The 19,169-nt window shown below is 42.4% G+C and overlaps 1 pseudogene; it reads left to right on the forward strand.

The window, feature by feature from the left end:
• Window positions 1-155: 155 nt before the first annotated feature.
• LOC140895913 (small ribosomal subunit protein uS12 pseudogene) lies at window positions 156-3,852 on the forward strand (annotated as a pseudogene).
• The last annotated feature ends 15,317 nt before the right edge of the window (window positions 3,853-19,169 follow it).

Here is a 19,169-nt window from a genome sequence, read left to right on the forward strand (position 1 = left end):
GTTGCCAACTCCTTTTATTTCTAGCATGAGTTTTGTGGTGTTTGGTGGTTTTTGTAAAGCCCCAGCTGCTGGAGGCATGTGATGAGGTGAGAACCTCCGCTTTCATTTTTTAAAAATTTTCCAGCCCCCATGGGTGCAGTGAAAAGCTTGGAAATATGACTGGAGACAAGTGGAGGCTAACAAACCAAAAGGCAAATGGAAAGTTCCTCATATGTATATATTTTTAAAGAGCCTATCATGTTTAAGCCAATCTCATAATTTTCTGAAGCCTGACTCATGATTTTAGAACTCTTGGGGTTGACGATACTTTAATCTCACCTCAGAGAGTCACTGTGGGATCAATTAGATAATGTTCATAAAGAGCTTTGAAGAAGAAAAGTGCTATAAAATGTGTGCTAGGTTTTATTAAAGCATAAAATGCATAGAAATGAAGGTGTCCTCTCTGCTAAACAAATCTGGATTAGCTAAAATACTCATTTGTAGGAGCTCAAAGTCTCATGAAGAGATGCATGTGAAAGTGATTTACTTTTTTTCTTATGGAACATCCTAACCTTACATCATTAAACATGTGCAAAAATAAATAACAAAGTACCCAGCTGACTGAATCTCAATAAAGGGATTCAACTAAAAAAAACTCAAAAAAAGCTAAAGAAATTAATACAATTCCAACCCGTCCCTTTTACCAGACCTTGTGGCATGCTTTGGAGCCCATATGGACTTTGTCAGCATCGAGGATATAAGCTGCTGTTATAGCTAAACTAGTACAAAATCATAGTGTAAACAACCAAAGCTGATATACACAGCAGTTTGCATTGGTACAGTTTACTCTGATTTCAAGCCAGGGTGAGCAGCACCTTTACTGCTTACTGTGGCTTAGCCATTTTATGCTAGGGATTGTTTTTTGTAGCTGCCCACTGGTTGCTATTTCTGGGGCAAATCATCAGTGTTGACAACACTGTCTCCTTTGGAAAAAAAAGTGGTGTGACTGCAGAATTGAAGACCCTACACAGTATGAACACCCCACCTTCCTCTGGCCCCCAAATGTTCAAATCTTTGAGTAAAGGGAGAGAGTAAGTGTTCTCTTAAACTACTCTAAAAATACAATACAATCAATACCAGCTTTTCCTCCAGGGCTCTAAGGTGGCACTTTGAAAGTTTCTGGATTGGGTTAATACTTGGAGCATCTCTTTGTCCAGAAGGTTAAACACATCCATGCTGCTCACTAAACCCTCATTTCCACATGTAAGCAGAGTCAGGATGAGCTCCACCCTGACATCTGGTGGTGAGGTGTGGCAAGTTATGGAAAAGAACTTTAGGGGCTGATCTCATTTGCATAGGCACACCCACCCCGCCTAGAATGAGGCCATAGCTGCCCAAATGGTCACTTTGGCTGCTGTGGGATCCCCAGTGTCTCTGTTATTGGGGCAGGAAGAATAAATTGTTATTACCCTGATTATGGGAACTGTGCTTGGAACTGTACTGGGCCTTTTGTTATGATGGAGGGACTTGCCATCAACTAAGTAGCACTCGCTAGGCAAGGGACATGGGTTCCAAAACTCTGTGAATGGAGAGAGGTTGGGGACAGGTATTTATACTTGGTGGCATGGGCCCCCTGGTGAGGCCCTTACATGCTAATTGCACTTCCTCCTCTCTCCACTGTGAAATATCAGAGCTAATGTTGATTCCATTAGGAGTCTAGTTACAGGCTGCTGAGCTGAATTCACTTTGGGCTAATGGTGCACCAGTGCTAAGACTCCCCTACTACAAGCTGAAATCACAAAAGAGCTAAAAACTGACTAAGAGCTGAAATCACTGAGCGTTGTGTTAAGTAGTGGGGGAGCCTGAAGATATAGTGTGGAGCAGTTTGCAGGACGGCTGGAGTGGCTTGTGGACCGGCTGGTGGAGCAGAGCGAAGCTCTATGGAGCTGTGGGGCACTCAGCACAGATATGTAAGGTGCCTCTTACCTCTTCTCTTCCCCCCCGATCTCCACTCAGGTTGGGAGGTAAAACTCTGCAGATAAACGTTTGAACTCTGGGGCTGCCCTGACCAGGGACAGAGACTTTTGGGCCATTGGACTTTTGGGACTTTGGATGATTTTGGGTTGCTGGACTCAAGAACCCAAGGGAAAGGACACGCCCCACTTTGCTTGGGGTGGGTTTTTGCTCATGGGTTGTGTTATGAATCCTGTTCGTGGTGTTTCCCCAACATAATGCCACATTGTTTATCTCTGTTATTAAAAGGCTTTTTGCTACACTCAGACTCCCTGCTTGCGAGAGGGGAAGTATTGCCTCTTGGAGGCGCCCAGCGGGGGTGGTATATATTTGTCTCAGGTCACTGGGTGGGGGCTCGAGCCAGTTTTGCATTGTGTTATTGGAATGGAACCCCTAGATACTGAACCTGGCCCTTGTTGCTGCCAATTCTGACGGGCAGAAGGGTTACACACATATAGGGGGGGAAAGGGTGCACATAGAGAGTCTGATTCCAATCTTATTTTACACTGAGCTGCTCCTGATTTATGTTAGCAGAACTGTGAACAAAATCTGAACTAGTGAGTAATCTCTCACATGCTCCATTAAGAATAAAATAGCCTTGGAAGAAAATATCACCTGCTGTTAGATTTCCCCTCACTTCTGCAAAGGACACTATAGTCTGCAGCAGCAGCTGCCAGTGCTGTTATATTAAGAAAGCATCACTCCACTTTTAGGCTTTTGCCTCTACTTTTCTGAGTGCTCAATGCTAGGAGCACACAGGGCTTGATCCTGCTTCACTGAAGTCAATGGGAATTTTGCCATTGATTTTAATGGGAGCAGGATTGAGCTCAAATTTTGCATGTTATACACACATAACAAGGCTGCATTAACTATATGCCCTAGTACAGATATAAGGGCATGTAATAAATACTATAGTTAGTGTTGCAAAGGCACTTTTTATTATACAGCGTTGTTTTAATTTGCTCATGACTTTCTCAAAAACATGTATCACACTTTCATACAGACAGCTGTGGCTCATAAGGGGTGTGTTGATTTCTACCCCCAAACTCTGGAAATTTGGATAGACTCCAAGGCCAGAGGGATCATTTAATCTGACCTAAAATTACTTCCTGGGTTGGCTTATCAGATACCCCAATGATGAGCAGCCATGGAAATGCCGATACATAAAATAAATACTCTTGGGAGCCTTAAGATGCCTCCTTGTTGTAATGAAGGGCAGTTCCCTTCTCTGTCTTCCCCTATCAATAGTTGCTGCATGTGTTTGTATTTCCAAAAGCACAGCACTGACAGACCCTCCCCCCACACACACCCCCCATGCAACCCCATTGTATTTATAACATCTCCAGCCTCTCACCTTGGATTGTGAGTGAAGACTGTAAACATCCTTATCTGTTACCAGCAAGCTCTCTCTGGGGCTCGGGCCAGCGGCAGCGCGATGGGTAAGTGCATGGGCTTCATACCGCTAGAAAGCTTCGCAGCCACCGACGAAATCAGAAATGGCACAACAAGCAATACAAGAAGGCCCACTTGGGTACTGCCCTGAAAGCCAACCCCTTTGGAGGAGCTTCCCCTGCGAAGGGAATTGTTCTTGAAAAAGTTGGTGTGGAGGCTAAGCAGCCCAATTCAGCCATCAGGAAATGTGTCAGAGTCCAGCTGATCAAGAATGGCAAGAAAATAACGGCCTTTGTTCCTAATGACGGTTGCTTGAGCTTCATTGAGGAAAATGATGAAGTTCAGGTTGCTGGCTTTGGTCGGAAGGGTCATGCTGTTGGTGACATTCCTGGTGTCTGCTTCAAGGCTGTCAAAGTAGCCAATATTTCTCTCTTAGCCTTGAACAAAGGCAAGAAAGTGAGACCATGATCATAAATTCCTGTCATGCCATCTAGGCTACTAATAAACTTCAGTTTGATTAAAAAAAAATAAAAAAGCAGCTTGTAGTTATATATCTCTACCTGTGCGGTCAGCAAAAATATCTCCACTCAGAAAGTTTTATTCCCTTTATCTTTTCTTACTTATTCTTTCCCGTCCTGCAATGAATTACTGATTGCTTTATTTTCTTTGGCACTTGGCAGAAAGTACTTTTTTTTTTTTAAAAAAGGAAGTTGTGCTTTTTGCTGCATCATCAGACATCCTTACCTTACTGCCAAATTCTGATTTCAATTATAGCAATAAATGTCTGGAGCGACCCCATGGACTTTAGTAGAAATTCTCTAGATTTAGGCCTGATGTTACAAGTTATTGTGCATGGGCCATAACTTGTAGGATTGGGACCTCACACCGGTGTACCAAAGATCAGAACCTGGCTCATTATCTTCTGTTTTCCGACCTGTATTGAATTCTGATGAGCTCCTTCTCAATGTGTAGCATTTAGGTGATCAAGACTTCTTTTCCCATGCTTCTTGCTTCCATTTCTGAGCAATATATTTATCCATAAATATTACTTATTTATGTTAATCTTGTAGCAATTTTACCAGGACTTTTTAATTTATTTCCTTTACAAATACATTTTCCTGAAGAGACAGTTTTCTTTCATAACACTCTATTTCTAGTATTTTTCTCCTTGTTGAAAATTCTGTTACTTTAATTTTCAGATTTTTATGGTAAATTCAGACTTTTGCATTCTCTCTATCCCAGAATCTTTGCTTAAAGCATCTGTAATGTATATTATCTGCATTTTGTTTCAAGACTGTAGTGAATTCTGAGACTATGCTTCCCCCACACTCTGAACTGTATGTTTTCCACTTCACTTTTGTACCATGTAGCAAATTTTGCAGGGTCAGTAAAAAATTCATTCTTGTGGTTTTTCTTTGGTTGTTGGCTGGCTACAATTTTGTCCTCTGAATATATTATCTGCGTCATCAAATTTTACACTTCCTATGTTCCCTTTCTGTTTTAGGCTCATCATAAAATGGGATGTAGTCAATAAATCCTGTGCCAATTATGTTTATTTTGCAGGTCATATTTCTACATTGTGGGGGTCTAGACTGGTTGCGTGTATTTGCTGTTATATTTTTCCACCTCCTGAGCTCATTTGAGAGTAGTTACTCCTGGCTCATAATTGCAAGAAAATTGAATTGTCTCAGGGCATGTCTACACTTGAAACGCTATAGTGGGACAGCTGTACTGCTGTAGTGCTTCAGTGTAGAGACTACTGATGATGATGGGCATAGGTAATCCACCTCCCCAAGAGCTGGTAGCCAGGTTGATGGAAGAATTCTTCCACTGACCTAGTGCTGTCTATCCCAGAGGTTATGTCAGCTTAACTACACCTTTCAGGCATGTGGATTTTTCACACACCTGAGCGACGAAACTGGGTCAACCTAATTTTTTAGTGTAGACCAGGCCTTAGGCTATGTCTACACTTAAGTTGCTACAGATACACAGTTTCAATGCTCTGCCGCTGTAGCACTTCATTGTAGACACTTACTATAGCAATGGAAGGGGTTCGCCTATCACTGTAGGTAATCCACCTCCCTGAGAAATGGTACCCATGTCGACAGAAGAATTCTTCCATTGACCTAGTGCTGTCTACACCAGTGGTTAGGTTGGCCTAATTACATGTCTCATGGGTGTGGATTTTTCACACCCCCTGAGTGATATAGCTATGCTGATGTAATTTTTCAGTGCAGAGTAGCCCTCATTTTGTGGCCACAAGAAGGGGAATGGACTGAGAAAACTCCACTTGCATGTGGCTTTGCTAAGAAAACTCAGGCTCAGGCAAATTGCACAAAACTGTTTTCCTGGTAAGAAGTCCATATGACCCAGTCCTTGTGTGACTTAGCACCAAGTGTGCAAACACTATGCAGTATGGCTCTGGTTCAACAAGGTTTTTAAGAGCTTTTGCCTTTCTTTAAACATGAAGTCCATTGGCTTCTATGGCACTGTTTCTGAGTTTAAAGGTAGGCACATCCTTGCTATCTTGCTAAATCAAGGCCACTCTTATGCAGGTAGTCCTACTAAAGCCAGTGGTAATGTTCATGTGTGTAAAGATAAGCATGTGGATAACGGTCTGCAGAATCAGGAGCTTAGGCCCACATCCTTAAAGGTAGTTGGTTAGGCGTTGCTCCGCTCAGTGGTGTAACATCAAACCCCTAGGTTGGCCTGATTCCCAGTGGACTTTTCACTCCTGAGCTAGGAGCTCAGGCTCCATACATTGCATGGGGAGACTTAGGCGCCTACGGAAGGCATCCTCAGAAGCCAGTTTAATGATTGCTGCTGCTCAGTGCTGGAGTACATGAAACCTCTCGGGCAGTGGTACGTATACCCTGTGGGCACGCAGGGGTCTTCCAAGGGATACATCAACTCAGCTAGATATTTGCCTAAATTTACAACTGGTTACATAAAAAGCACTAGCGAAGTCAATACAAACTAAAATTGCATGCAATTACTTGTTTATATTGCTCTATAAGTACAATATTTATATTCCAATTGATTTATTTTATAATGATATGGTAAAAAATGAGACAGTAAGCAATTACTCAGTAATAGTCTGCTGTAACACTTTTGTATTTTTATGTCTGGCTTTGTAAGCAAACAGTTTTTAACTGAGATGCAACTTGGGGTACGCAAGACAAATCAGACTCCTGAAAGGGGTACCAGAGTCTGGAAAGATTGAGAGCCACTGCTCTAGGGTGTCAGTAGTGTGACAGGAGCAGGTTCACCACAACTCAGAAGCAAGCACTGGGTGCCTTCAGGAGCTAGCTCTGGTGGGTCCCTGTGACCACTCAGACACATGGCTCAAGAAAAGGCTATTTTACCAGGTGTGGCAGGAAGGGGAAAGTTTGCAAATACCATAGTACAGAGGCTTAAACAGTTACAGTCCATAGTGAGTGATAATGGTAAGTGTTTGTCCAATTGAGAGTCAGGGCTCTTCAGCCCTAGTGCCTGGGGTGCCCTCTCTGGTCCAAAGTCTTTTCAAAGCAAATAGGAGCTTGTGAGTTTCCAAGCCAGTCTTAGTTATTGTCTCTCATTGGGGCCCCTCTGTATTGGCTCCCTAGCCGGCTGCTGTTGCTTCTTTCCCATAAGTCCCACACAGTCCTGCATGCAATTCTGATGTCCAGCACTCACAGACTATTCTCCATGCAGCTCGCCTGCCTCCAGCTTCTCTCCAGCTCTCCACCTTACCATGAAGCCGTGGCTTCAGCTTCCCTGCAGCTCCTGGTTTCCATGCAGCCACTCCCAAAACATGCTCCCAAAACAGAGCCCAGCCACTTCCTGGGTCACGACCTTTCCCCTCATCTGGCTCAGGAAACGGGAAATGCAGTGGGGAGCGGGTTAATGTGAATTGTACTTCTTCGCTTTGCAGGTATGTCACACCAGCAAGCTGAGTGGGAAACTGGCTGAACTGATGAGCAGTGAAATGCTGAGTAGAAGCAAGCAGCTGACCTGTCTGATTGACCAGCGATAGGCACTTCCCTCCACTCAGGATCCTCAGCCATGAACATCCTCCGGGAGTTAGGCACCTAAGCCTGGTCAGTTGCTTGTGGCGTCCATACCTTAGCAGCCAAAACTGACTGTCACTGCCTTCTGCTCTCACTTGATACCTCTTACACCGGCCCCTGTTTCCCTGTGCACAACTGCATGCATGGGAGCTTTGCTGCTCCCCCGGCAGCCTGCACATGGTCCTCCGGCTGTTGAGTGTGACATGTCTCAAGTCTGCTCAGAGCATGCCTACAGGCTCAGGCTTTGTTGGCGAGACAGGCATTCCCCTGCTGAGTTTAAAAATCCTGCTTCAGGGCCTCCAGGGCTTCGCCTTGAGCTATAGCTTGTTAGCCAGACATGGCAGTAGTGCGTTGGCTGCTTTGAAAATGCTGATGAATGAAAATTTAGACACCCAGGGGATTTAGGTGGCTATGGCATGAGGCGACAGCTGAATGATGGCTTTGGAAATGTCAGTGGCTCCTAAATGGTGGACTTAGGTGCCTATAGAAACAGATGGGCACCTAAATACCTTCAGGAATCTGGGTCTTAGTCTCTAGTTGTCTGATTTGAGAAACCAGCACTACTTTGATTGAGATTAGGGGCCTTTAGCGGGTGTATGGTATTGGCCAAGTTGGTTCAGGAAGAAACAAGATTTCTGATGGACAACCAACTGGGTAAACATTTTATTTTGAAAACTGATTTTTTTAAAATTAATTACCTGCATCTCTGCTTATGTAAAATTAATTAACGAACTTCAAACGAAATACAAGTAGATTCAAACCCCAGAATTAATTGTAAACATGACATACGTAAATCATGTATATTTTATGGTAGTATAGTAAATTCCGCCAGAAAAATAGGCCCAATATAATACAACACCTATGCAATCTAGCCAAGTGTACATGGTTATTGAAACATTAACTTTTGTATTTCTTGACCTTTTGCAATTTAACTGCAGTCTTAAAGTAGCTTTAACATAGTTGTTTGCCTTTAATTTTTTTGTTGCTCTGAAAGAGAAAAATATGGGAAAGTAGAAATTGCCTACACTTAGAATTGAGCTAGTCCCAATTACTTGTTGAAATTCACCCTTCACTAAAGTGGTTGAGAGGAAGATAAACAGGTAAACATTTGGATGTTACTATAATAATTAATAATAATTACTCCCTTTGCTGCTGCTATTATTTGTCTTCAAACACCTTTCTATGTGTGTCTGTGTATATATATATATAAACATATATATTTCCTTCTATAATCATATTTAAAAATCCTATCTAGTATAACTGTGGACTTTTATCAGTGGAAAAATGTATTTCTCCTCATTCTGTCATAACTAAACTCAGCCAATGATTTTACTCAACCTTTTCAAAATAAAACAACAAAAACACTTTTAGGCAAAGATCAGCCACGGAAGAGCTCAGCCATGAGGTTATTATTTTGGAAAGGTATACATGTGAAAACTAAGTGTGTTGTAATGGGGATTGCTTAGTACCTTTACAGGGACAGTGATATCTTAAAATTATTATTTGTTTGTATTATTGTCGCACCTAGGAGCTCCACTCATGGACCAGGACCCTATTGTGCTAGGTGCTGCCTTGGACAGGCCAATCTGCATTCCTCTGGCTCAGAGAATAGTTAATGGGCGACAGAGCGTTGCAATTCTAGGTTAAGCAGTGTAGATATATACCTATGTTTCTCTATCGCTCTCTCTCTAGGCTTGGCAGAATTTGATTTTTTAAAAATAATTTTGACAGATAATATTGATGTTTACTTTTAAGCATTTTTTCAATTTTAATCAATTTTACATTTTCACAGTTGCGGGAAATTATCGAGGGTCAGACAATAATTGTTTAATGACAGTACACACTGAGATTCAAAAATTAAAGCTTTATAATTGTTACAACACAAATTGTCAACACTGTATGTCAAAATTTTAGCCTTACATCAAACTCTATTAAGTTCTGAAGCAGCATTTTTCTTATGTTGCTTATCTGAAAATTTCAGTTATTATTGGTGGAAATATTTTTTGTTGATTTGTGTGCATATGGTGAAATTGACATTAATCAACATTTACAGATAAAAATCTAATCTTTCCAAGCCTTTTTATATAGATTTTAAAGAAGGAAATAGATTTTAAGTGAGTACAAGTAATGAGGCATAAAAATAAAAAATGGTTACAAGAAAAATAAAGATAAAACACTTTCTAGTATTTATTTAAGAAACTCTCTTGTTCCAACAGGCTTTCATGCTCCCCCAGATTACTGACCAAACTCTTTAGGTCAGGACTGCCACCCCCCGTGCTCTACACCTATAGTCCAATGGCTGTTTTCCTTTGTCTTCTGAGGTGCAATGCCAGAGACAGACAGGGAGGAAGGCGGGTCCTTTGGGGTGTCTGTGCCTCTTTTTTATAGTTTCAGTCCCCCTCTTGAAAAACATTTCCAGGTGAGACCCAGGACACAAAGAGTTTATGTGGAAGGCTATTCCCTGCTGGTTTTTTCCATCTGTTTGAGCTTCCTTTGTTTCCCCTTCCTGCTTGATGATTCTGTTTATTGTTTAAATTCAAATTAAGGCAAGCATATATTCCTTTATTTAGGACAGACCTGTTTGCGACATCTGCTTGGGCAGGGCTATGGGCTTTGGAACACGGGTTAATAACATCATGCATGGGAATCTTATAACTTCACATACAAGGTGCCCAAACATATTTTATCAGGACAATACTGTCCAGCCAATTATGAGTTTTCAAATGATACCTCCATAGGCATACTTTGTACAAAGATTATTACAGTGATACGTAGGGTGTGAATACGGAGTGTATTCCATCATAGTAAACTTCTTTTTTTCTTTCTTATTTGGGTGCTATTCACACTAACATTTTTAGCACCAAAAGACCACCACCAAGATAACTAGAGGGAGGAAGGTTTCCATCACCAGTATGCCCTCATTGCAGTAAGGAGAACGACCCGTCAAGCCATTCAAAATAAGGAGCATGTGCAAAGTCGGTGAGAAAGAGCTTTAGGAAAAGGGTAATGTGAAATGTAATACATGTAATCTGTTTTACATACTTTGGCCCTGGCAGCAATAAAATAATTCCAAATAGTTCAAATCAAGAAAAACACTCACTGAATAATAAAATAGTAAACTTTTGCACAATCTCTTATTGCATTTGATAGCGTGCAAATAATGCTTTGGGGTAAGGAGTAATAATATGAGAATGATAAGTAAAGGGCTGTCTTATCACAGGCTCAAGTTAACATTTATTATTGGCGCATCCAAAGTCCAAACTCCATCCTACACTCCCTGCAAACCTAGGCTTGAGGACATATGACTGCCAGTTGCCCTCTGACTCACCTTCATATTGGGTCTGCCTGAGAGCATAGCTTCCCCTCCTGCATACTCTGCATTAATCAAGACCCTGCTGCTCTTCATAGATGTAACATCACAGGCTGGATTAGAAATTGGTATAGCTGGGGAGACAATAGCAACTCCCTGAGAAACTATTGGAGGAATCCCCCTCGTTTTAGTATCCCCCTGTAATCAGAAATATCTGTTCCTCCATTAGTCAAGGGTCTTATCTATATCTACGATCTTACATGGCATGCATTACTGCGGTGAATGAGTCAACAGCTCCTTTAGCTTTTTGAGAAGAGCAAAACACCAACTATGAAGCAAGAAGGAACATTCTGGCCCTGGAGGGTTTGTGTAGGAACATCCTACTAGCAACAGGAAGAGAGAGAGACACACACAAACAGTTTGCAAAGCTACTGAATACTGGTAAACAATGTCTAACTTCTGAACCTCAGTTGCCATCTTTTTCAACTCTGTTCTCTGCAGAAATATTAACAAGTATCACAATTTTGAAAAGCAAGAGGGTTTGCAAACGAGGAAGGCCCATGCACCAACAGCATCTATCTAGCTAGTGTTTGTACCTGGTAATGATTTCTCAGTGCCAAAGTAATTTTAATAGATTCATAGCCGACACTTCTTTTGCTGCCTTTGTTTGTCCACTCCAGGCACAAATATTTATGTACTAATTTCTGCATAAAGCTATTTCTTTCTTAACACCTTTTCTACACTCTCTTACTGCATGGTCCTCACCTATGTAGCAACTCCTAAATTTCATCTCCATGGGCTCTGCTTCCTCTTAGATGCCCAGCTGAACCTGGAAGGGCTGATTGAAATTAGATTCTATTCTGGTGTAATTTATCTGATGAAGTGCTGGGGGCAGGAAGAATGTGTAAATTACATCCATTCAGGGCTTGCCTATATAGGGGGCTTAATCCCTAGCTTTTTGATGTGTCAGTTACACACAACATAAGCTGCACTCACAGTGTACACATGGCACGGTTTGCACTCTTTCAATGAACATCATTGTGTACACACAGTGACAGCTTGCTGCATACTCAGGGCATGACGTTCTCGGAGGGTATCCCTTGGTCCTTTACTTCGTTGCTCAGCAGTTTGCATTTAGGATTTTTCTTGCTGTTCATTGTGGGATGCATTGTGGGATGCAAGGAGATAATTTTTTAAAAAAATCCCATGTCTCCTCTGTCTCCACCTCATACTTCCTTTCTGGTGGACTAGGCCATTTTTTAATTGCTGTGGCCAGCATGGACCCAACAATGCTCCGTGCCAGTATGCTTGCAACTGTGAATACGTAGAGGCAGCTTGAGCTGTATTTCAGCCAGAAGAATTCGGCTTTGGACTTTGCCTGTCACAGCACTGAGCAGATGACGTGGCAGCAGCAGCAGCTCCTCCAGCAGCAGGAAGAAGCGAGAGAAGGACATGGAAGAAGAGGAGGACCCCCATCAACTGATAGTACAGGACAGATTTGTGGTGCAACTTCACACCACTCAATGCCATTTCTGGGTTGGGAAACCAGTGTGGACTGGTGGCAAAGAATCATTCTGCAGACCTGCGATAACCTGCAGGGGCAAAAGATTTTCAGGGTGAGGAAGGTGACTTTTTTGGAGATATGTGTTAAACTAACCCTGGAGCTTTAGCAACGGTGTGCCGGCACGCAATGCCCCATGCCCATGGACAAGCAGGTTGCCATCTGGAAGCTTTAAAAACCATACACATATCGCTGAATGCCACTGGTCCATAGCCAACCAATTCAGCATGGGGAGATTGACTGCTAGGGCCATTGTCATGTAAAAGGTACTGTTGCACCAGGAAGCTTGGTAATGCTCAGGAGTTTATTGATGGCTTTACATGCAACGGCTTCCCAAACTATATTGGGGCAACTGATGGGACCGATGCGCCTATTATTTGCCCCTTCCCAACAGGGATCTGAATTTATAAACAGAAAGGGTATTTCTCCAGGGTGCACTGAGGGCTCGTTGACCACCATGGTAGGTTTATGGACATAAGTGCAGGGAGGTCTGGAAGGTCCATGATGCTAGGATCTTTTGAAACTCCGCCCACTTTACCTGAACAGAGAGGACTGTTTGTCCCCGGGATCACTATGGACATTAATGGTATGCACGCTGCTCTGGTTATCTTGGGAGACTTGGATTACTCCTCCGTTTCCCTGGTTAATGAAGCCATTCACAAGCTCCTTGGACAGAAGGAAATAACTGTTTAACTACCACCTCAGTAGCTGTCGAATAGTAGTGGAAAGTGCATTTGGCCATTTGAAAGGAAAGTGGTGGTGTTTGTGGAACAGGTTGGAAGCAGCAGAAAAAAGCCTGCTAAAGATTACAGCAGCATGCTTTATTTTGCACAATATTTGTGAGAGAGAGCAGTAAAGCCTTAATGATGAGTGGGAGGCGGAGGTGCAAAGACTTACTCAGTGATATGAGCAGGTTGCAAGGCATTCCATAGAAAATGGTAACAGGCAGGGCAATTGTGTCTGGAATGCCTATTGCTCTTATTTTGAGTCTCAGGTCTGAAACTGTGCAGCTGTACATCCAACTGTTATCTTGTGGAGTGCAGGGTGGGATGTGAGCAATTCAGTGTTGTTTATGGGTAGTGGAGGTGTAATGTTGTGGCAATCCTTATTTCACCTTCTGTCGTTGATTAGATACTTTTGTAAAACCATATGCATTATGGGTATGGAACAGCTGCATTACGGGTATGGAATAGCTTCTATGCAATGAGAGATTAAAATGACTGGAGCTGTTCAGTTTAGACGACTATGTTAGTGGTCTATAAAATCATGAATGGTGTGGAGAAAGTGAATAGGGTATAGGCTGCAGGTTTAAAACAAACAGAAGTACTTCTTCATTCCACACACAGTCAACCTGTGGAACTCCTTGCCAGGGGATGTTGTGAAGGCCTCAAGTATAACTGGGTTAAAAAAAGAACTAGATAAATTCATGGAGGATAGGTCCATCAATGGCTATTAGCTAAGATGGTCAGGGATGCAACCCCATGGTTTGGATTTCCCTAACCCTCTGCATGCCAGAAGCTGGGACTGGACAGGGGATGGACCACTTGATAACTGCCCTGTTCTGTTCATTCTCTCTGAAGCATGTGGCACTGGCCACTGTTGGAAGACAGGATACAGGGCTAGATGGACCATTGGTCTGATCCAGTATGGCCATTCTTATGCTTTTATTTAAAAATTATTTTCTGTGTAAAATGCATTGTTGACACCTTATGAATAAAGTTTTCAAGGTTTTTATTATTAAACAGTCTATGATGTAACACAAATAATCTTTAACTGAAACCATAATGAAACAGGTTTTTTTTTAATTATGAAACAAAATCTATCGTCTAACAACTACAAAGAAATGTTTAAACCAGTGAAATAAGATGTGATGGGATCCCTGGGGTGCAGCCTGGGACTGTGGGACTGCTGTGCCCCCTTATCAAGCAGAAAACCCCTTTGGGCTCTATCATCACTCAGAACAACCGCATGTGGAACCCCACACCGAGTTGGATTGCATGAATGCTCCCAGAGCCACTCATGAATCACACAGAGTAAGGTACCAGCCAAATCCCCCCAGCTCCCAGCCTTGTACCTCAGGAATATACTATCTTGCACTGCTCAAGACAAGCAGTGCAAGTTAATTAGTTGGTTCACCACTTCATCAATGGAAAGTGGATATATACCAGCCTTTGCAAACCTGAGTAGATTAACCAAACACTTTAGGCAAACTCATTGGTAAAGATAAACAGTAAAACAAGTTTATTGACTACAAAAGATAGATTTTAAGTGATTATAACTGATAGACAAAAAGTCAGAGTGGTTACCAAAATAAAATATAAGCATGCAGACTAAACTCTCAACCCTATTAGACTGGACAACATCTAGATTAAGCAGTTTTTCTCACTGCACTGGATATTGCAGTTCATAGTACACAGGTTTCACGCTTGAAATCTGGGCCAGTCTCCTCTGTTGGGCTCTTCAGTCTTTTGAGTGTTTTTGTTGCTTGCAGCATAGGTGGGGTCAGGAGAAAGGCCAAACATGAGGTCCTGTGTTCTGTTTTATACCCTCAGTCCACGTGCGTGGAGAACACAAGTTCAGGCATGTCTGGTGGGCATTACTGAGCCACCAGGCAAGGTTGAGCAATTCTCCTGGTGTGGCCTTATGCAAGTGAGGGATTGAATTGTAACTCCCTTGTGGACAATGGCTGTTGATGGTTGTTCGACACCCGCCTTGGCATTGGTTAGCTCGCTGGTCCGTGAGGATCTAATATCTGGGCAATTCCCCAACTCATAGCATATTTTAGTATATATAGAACACAATCTGGGATATTAGATGGGGTGGGATCTGAGTTACCCAGGAAAGAATTTTCTGTAGTATCTGGCTGGTGAATCTTGCCCCTATGCTCAGGGTTTAGCTGATCGCCATATTGGGGGTCGGGAAGGAATTTTCCTCCAGGGCAGATTGGAAGAGGCCCTGAAGGTTGTTCGCCTTCCTCTGTAGCTTGGGGCACAGGTCACTTGCTGGAGGATTCTCTGCTCCTTGAAATCTTTAAACCTTTAATCTTTAAACTTCAATAGCTCAGACATAGGTTTTTCGCAGGAGTGGTGGGTGAAATTCTGTGGCCTGCATTGTGCAGGAGGTCAGACTAGATAATCATAATGGTCCCTTCTGACCTAAATATCTATGAATCTCATAACTTCATCTACACTAATGATATACACATTTGGATGGAACAATGGCTTTCAGCAGATCATAACCTTTCCCATGAAACCTCACATGGCATGCTTTATATGCAATTTCACAATTATATTTAAATGAGGAATATGGGGGTTATAGGGTGCTTCCCCAAGGTATAGAATGTAACACAAGACATGAAAGTGGAGCAGTGTGGGGCACAACATGGGTGGAAGGGTGAGGATGGCTTAAAGTCACAATGCCTCTGCCTCTTCTTGTTCGTGTGCCTTCTGGTGTTGGGTGGCAAGGCTTGAAGTTATCGGGGTGCTAGAGGGCTCACAAGAACTCAGTTCCTAGGTGCATCTGTTCTCATTGCAGCGAGCTTGGGTCTGTGAAAAGATGGCCCCTGGGAGCACTGCTGTGAAGGTACAGCAGGGTGGAGGTACTGTTGTCCCCAGAAGCCTGTATTGTCCAGGGTCTGCATAACATGGCGGGTAATGGTTTATAACACTGCATTGCCTGTTTATACAGAACACCAAACTTATTTCCCTCTCACTGCTGCCTCCATCCAAGCTTGACTTTCACACAAATGGTTGTTTTCATTATTTGTGTCAGGGTTCCCTCCCTACTCTGAGGTGCGGATGTGTGGACCCGCATGAAACACCCCTTTAAGCTTATTTCTACCAGCTTAGGTTAACACTGCCCCAAGGCACAAATCCTTTCCTTGTCCTTGGACAGTACTGCTACCACCAAGTTATTTAGACAAAAATTCAGGAAAGAGGGCCACTTGGAGACGCTGTTTCCCCAAAATATTTCCCCAAACCCCTTCATTCCCTTTCCTGGCGAGGCTTGAGAATAATATACAAACCAATTGGTTACAATGTGAGCACAGATCAAACCCCTTAGTTTTTAGGGCACTGAAAATCAATCAGGTTCTTAAAAGAAGATTAAAAAAAAAAATCACACCTGCAAACTCAGGATGGAAGGTAACTTTACAGGGTAACAAAAAGATTTAAAACACACAGGATTCCCCTCTGACTCTGCTTTCCAGTTACAAAACAGGAATGAAATTACGTCTTAGCATAGGGAAAATTCACAAATGATAATTTAACATTTCCTTGCCTTACTTACAATTTTTGTATTCTTAGATGCTCATTTCAGGTAGGTTTTCAGAAGATGTTTTTCCTGCCTGGTTCCTCTCTTCGGTCCAGAAAGGGAACAAATGGAGAGCACAAACAAAACCTCCCTGCACAGATTTGAAAGTATCTTCTTTCCCCATTGGTCCTTCTGGTCAGGTGCCAACTAGGTTAATTGAGCTGATTAACCCCTTACAGGTAAGGCAATTCAGTATAGCTGCCCTGTGTATATTTATGACAATTCATATCTGCTGTAGGAGGGGTAGAGGCTGTGATTGCACCATGCTACCAGTCACCATATTGAGCAGGCAAATGGGGTTGGGAGTGGGGTGCATTCGCAGGCAGGACAGATGGAGGAAAGGAGAAAGGAAAATAGGTAGATGAGCATGTGCCCTCTGTGGTCAATAGCTGGGGCTTTAGCATGAGACAGAGGCTAATTCCCCAGCTGGAGCAGCCAACATTTTGGAAAAACGCAGGGGGAAAAAAGATGAAAATGGACAGCATGGGCCGAGGGAGGGAAGGGACCTCAAAGACTCCTAGTTCACATTTGCTTAGAATGGCTGCACCCCTGGGGTACTTGGCACAGAGGTAGCACAGCCATATAGCACAATAATAAAAAATGGTAAAGATGCTGAGGTTGCCTCATCAGTCCTAGCCTGGGCTGCTACCTAAGAATTGGGCTCAGTTACTGGAGGACTTGGGCCCGCCTTCTAGTTGCCTGGTGTCATGTTCCTGAATTCCAGTGATCCTGGCTTTCTGAGGAGATCTCTTCATTGGCCTCCTAGTGCTCATCCTCCAGTGTGTCATGCTGTTCATTGTCTGCTAAAACAGCACACACCCGCAGAGCTGGTCAAAAATTTTCCAGTGGAACATTATACCACTGGAAAATGCCATTTTGTCAAAACTTTCATAGACACATTTTAATTTCAATGAAATTTTGTTTAAAACATTGAAATGAAGCATTCTCATAAGGAACAATGTTTTGATTTTTCATTCTGAAATTTTATATTATGCATTACATATTTTTTCAAATATGTTTTGCAGGAAAATAAATTTCTCATTCCAGTTCAGAACAAAAAAATTCCAAAATCCCAGAATTTCTCATGGATTGGAAACTTAACTTCAACTAGCACTACACACCAGCTAATGGGCAGAGGGCTTTTTATATACATTTAAATCAGATACTAGTAACAACTGCTAGAAAACTTGTGCCTACTTTGGATGCAGCAGAGACCACACAAGCTAAAGCAGGTGCCAGAAAAGCAACATTACTCATCGGATTGAGAAAAGAATGGTCATTCACGAAAATATTTCAGGAAATCAAGGTGTAGCTGGACATAACTGCTGATCTCCTCAGAAGTTTTTTGAGCAAAGATATTGATGCACAGGAATCTTCTTATGATGGAAATATGGCACACAAATTGTCAGGATATGGAAGACCAAGCTAAACAACATAGATGGAGAACAAAGACAGTGAAAGATTCAGGAAACAGTATCATCACTGCAGGATCCTTGCCAATGCTGCTTACTACTAGAAAGTAGTGTCAGTCGCAGATACTGGCAAACTACTGTATAATAAATAGCCAATATGCTTAAAGGCCCCGCTCTGCAATGCCTCGTATGACATGAGAGTTCCTGCCAAAAACTTACAATATAAAGTAGACAAAAGGTGAGAGAACAGAAAAATTACGATCCCCATTTTAAACAAGGAACTGAGGAAAAGGAAAATTAAGTGATTTGCTGAGTCTCACACAGTCTCCCAGGGCCCAGTTATGTACCTTATCCAGATGATCCTGTTGTACTAGTAGAGATTCTGACAGCTGAAAATGCCATGCAAATGGCCATTCTATCCGACAGAAGACATATTAGCAAACTGTCATGGGATAATATGACACCTTCCAGCAGATAAAAGCAGAAGTGGAAGTATTTGCCAGTTCTATTCTACTCCAATAGCTAATGGAAACCGCTAAGGATCGCTGATTTCACAGCTACAGCTGTTGAGTTTTGGGGCATGTCATAAATATAAAGGGAAGGGTAAACCCCTTTAAAATCCCTCCTGGCTAGAGGAAAAATCCTCTCACCTGTAAAGAGTTAAGAAGCTAAAGGTAACCTCGCTGGCACCTGACCAAAACAACCAATGAGGAGACAAGATACTTTCAAAAGCTGGGAGGAGGGAGAGAAACAAAGGGTCTGTGTCTGTCGCTTTTGCCAGGGACAGAACAGGAATGGAGTCTTAGAACTTTTAGTAAGTAATCTAGCTAGGTATGTGTTAGATTATGATTTCTTTAAATGGCTGAGAAAAGAACTGTGCTGAATAGAATGACTATCCCTGTCTGTGTGTCTTTTTTGTAACTTAAGGTTTTGCCTAGAGGGATTCTCTATGTTTTGAATCTAGTTACCCTGTAAGGTATCTACCATCCTGATTTTGTAGAGGCGATTCCTGTACTTCTATTAAAAGTCTTCTTGTAAGAAAACCGAATGCTTTTTCATTGGTCTCAGATCCAAGGGTTTGGGTCTGTGGTCACCTATGCAAATTGGTGAGGATTTTTGCCAAACCTTCCCCAGGAAGTGGG

The sequence above is a fragment of the Lepidochelys kempii genome, chromosome 11 (genome assembly GCF_965140285.1).
Source record: "Lepidochelys kempii isolate rLepKem1 chromosome 11, rLepKem1.hap1, whole genome shotgun sequence".
Lineage (NCBI taxonomy): Eukaryota > Metazoa > Chordata > Testudines > Cheloniidae > Lepidochelys > Lepidochelys kempii.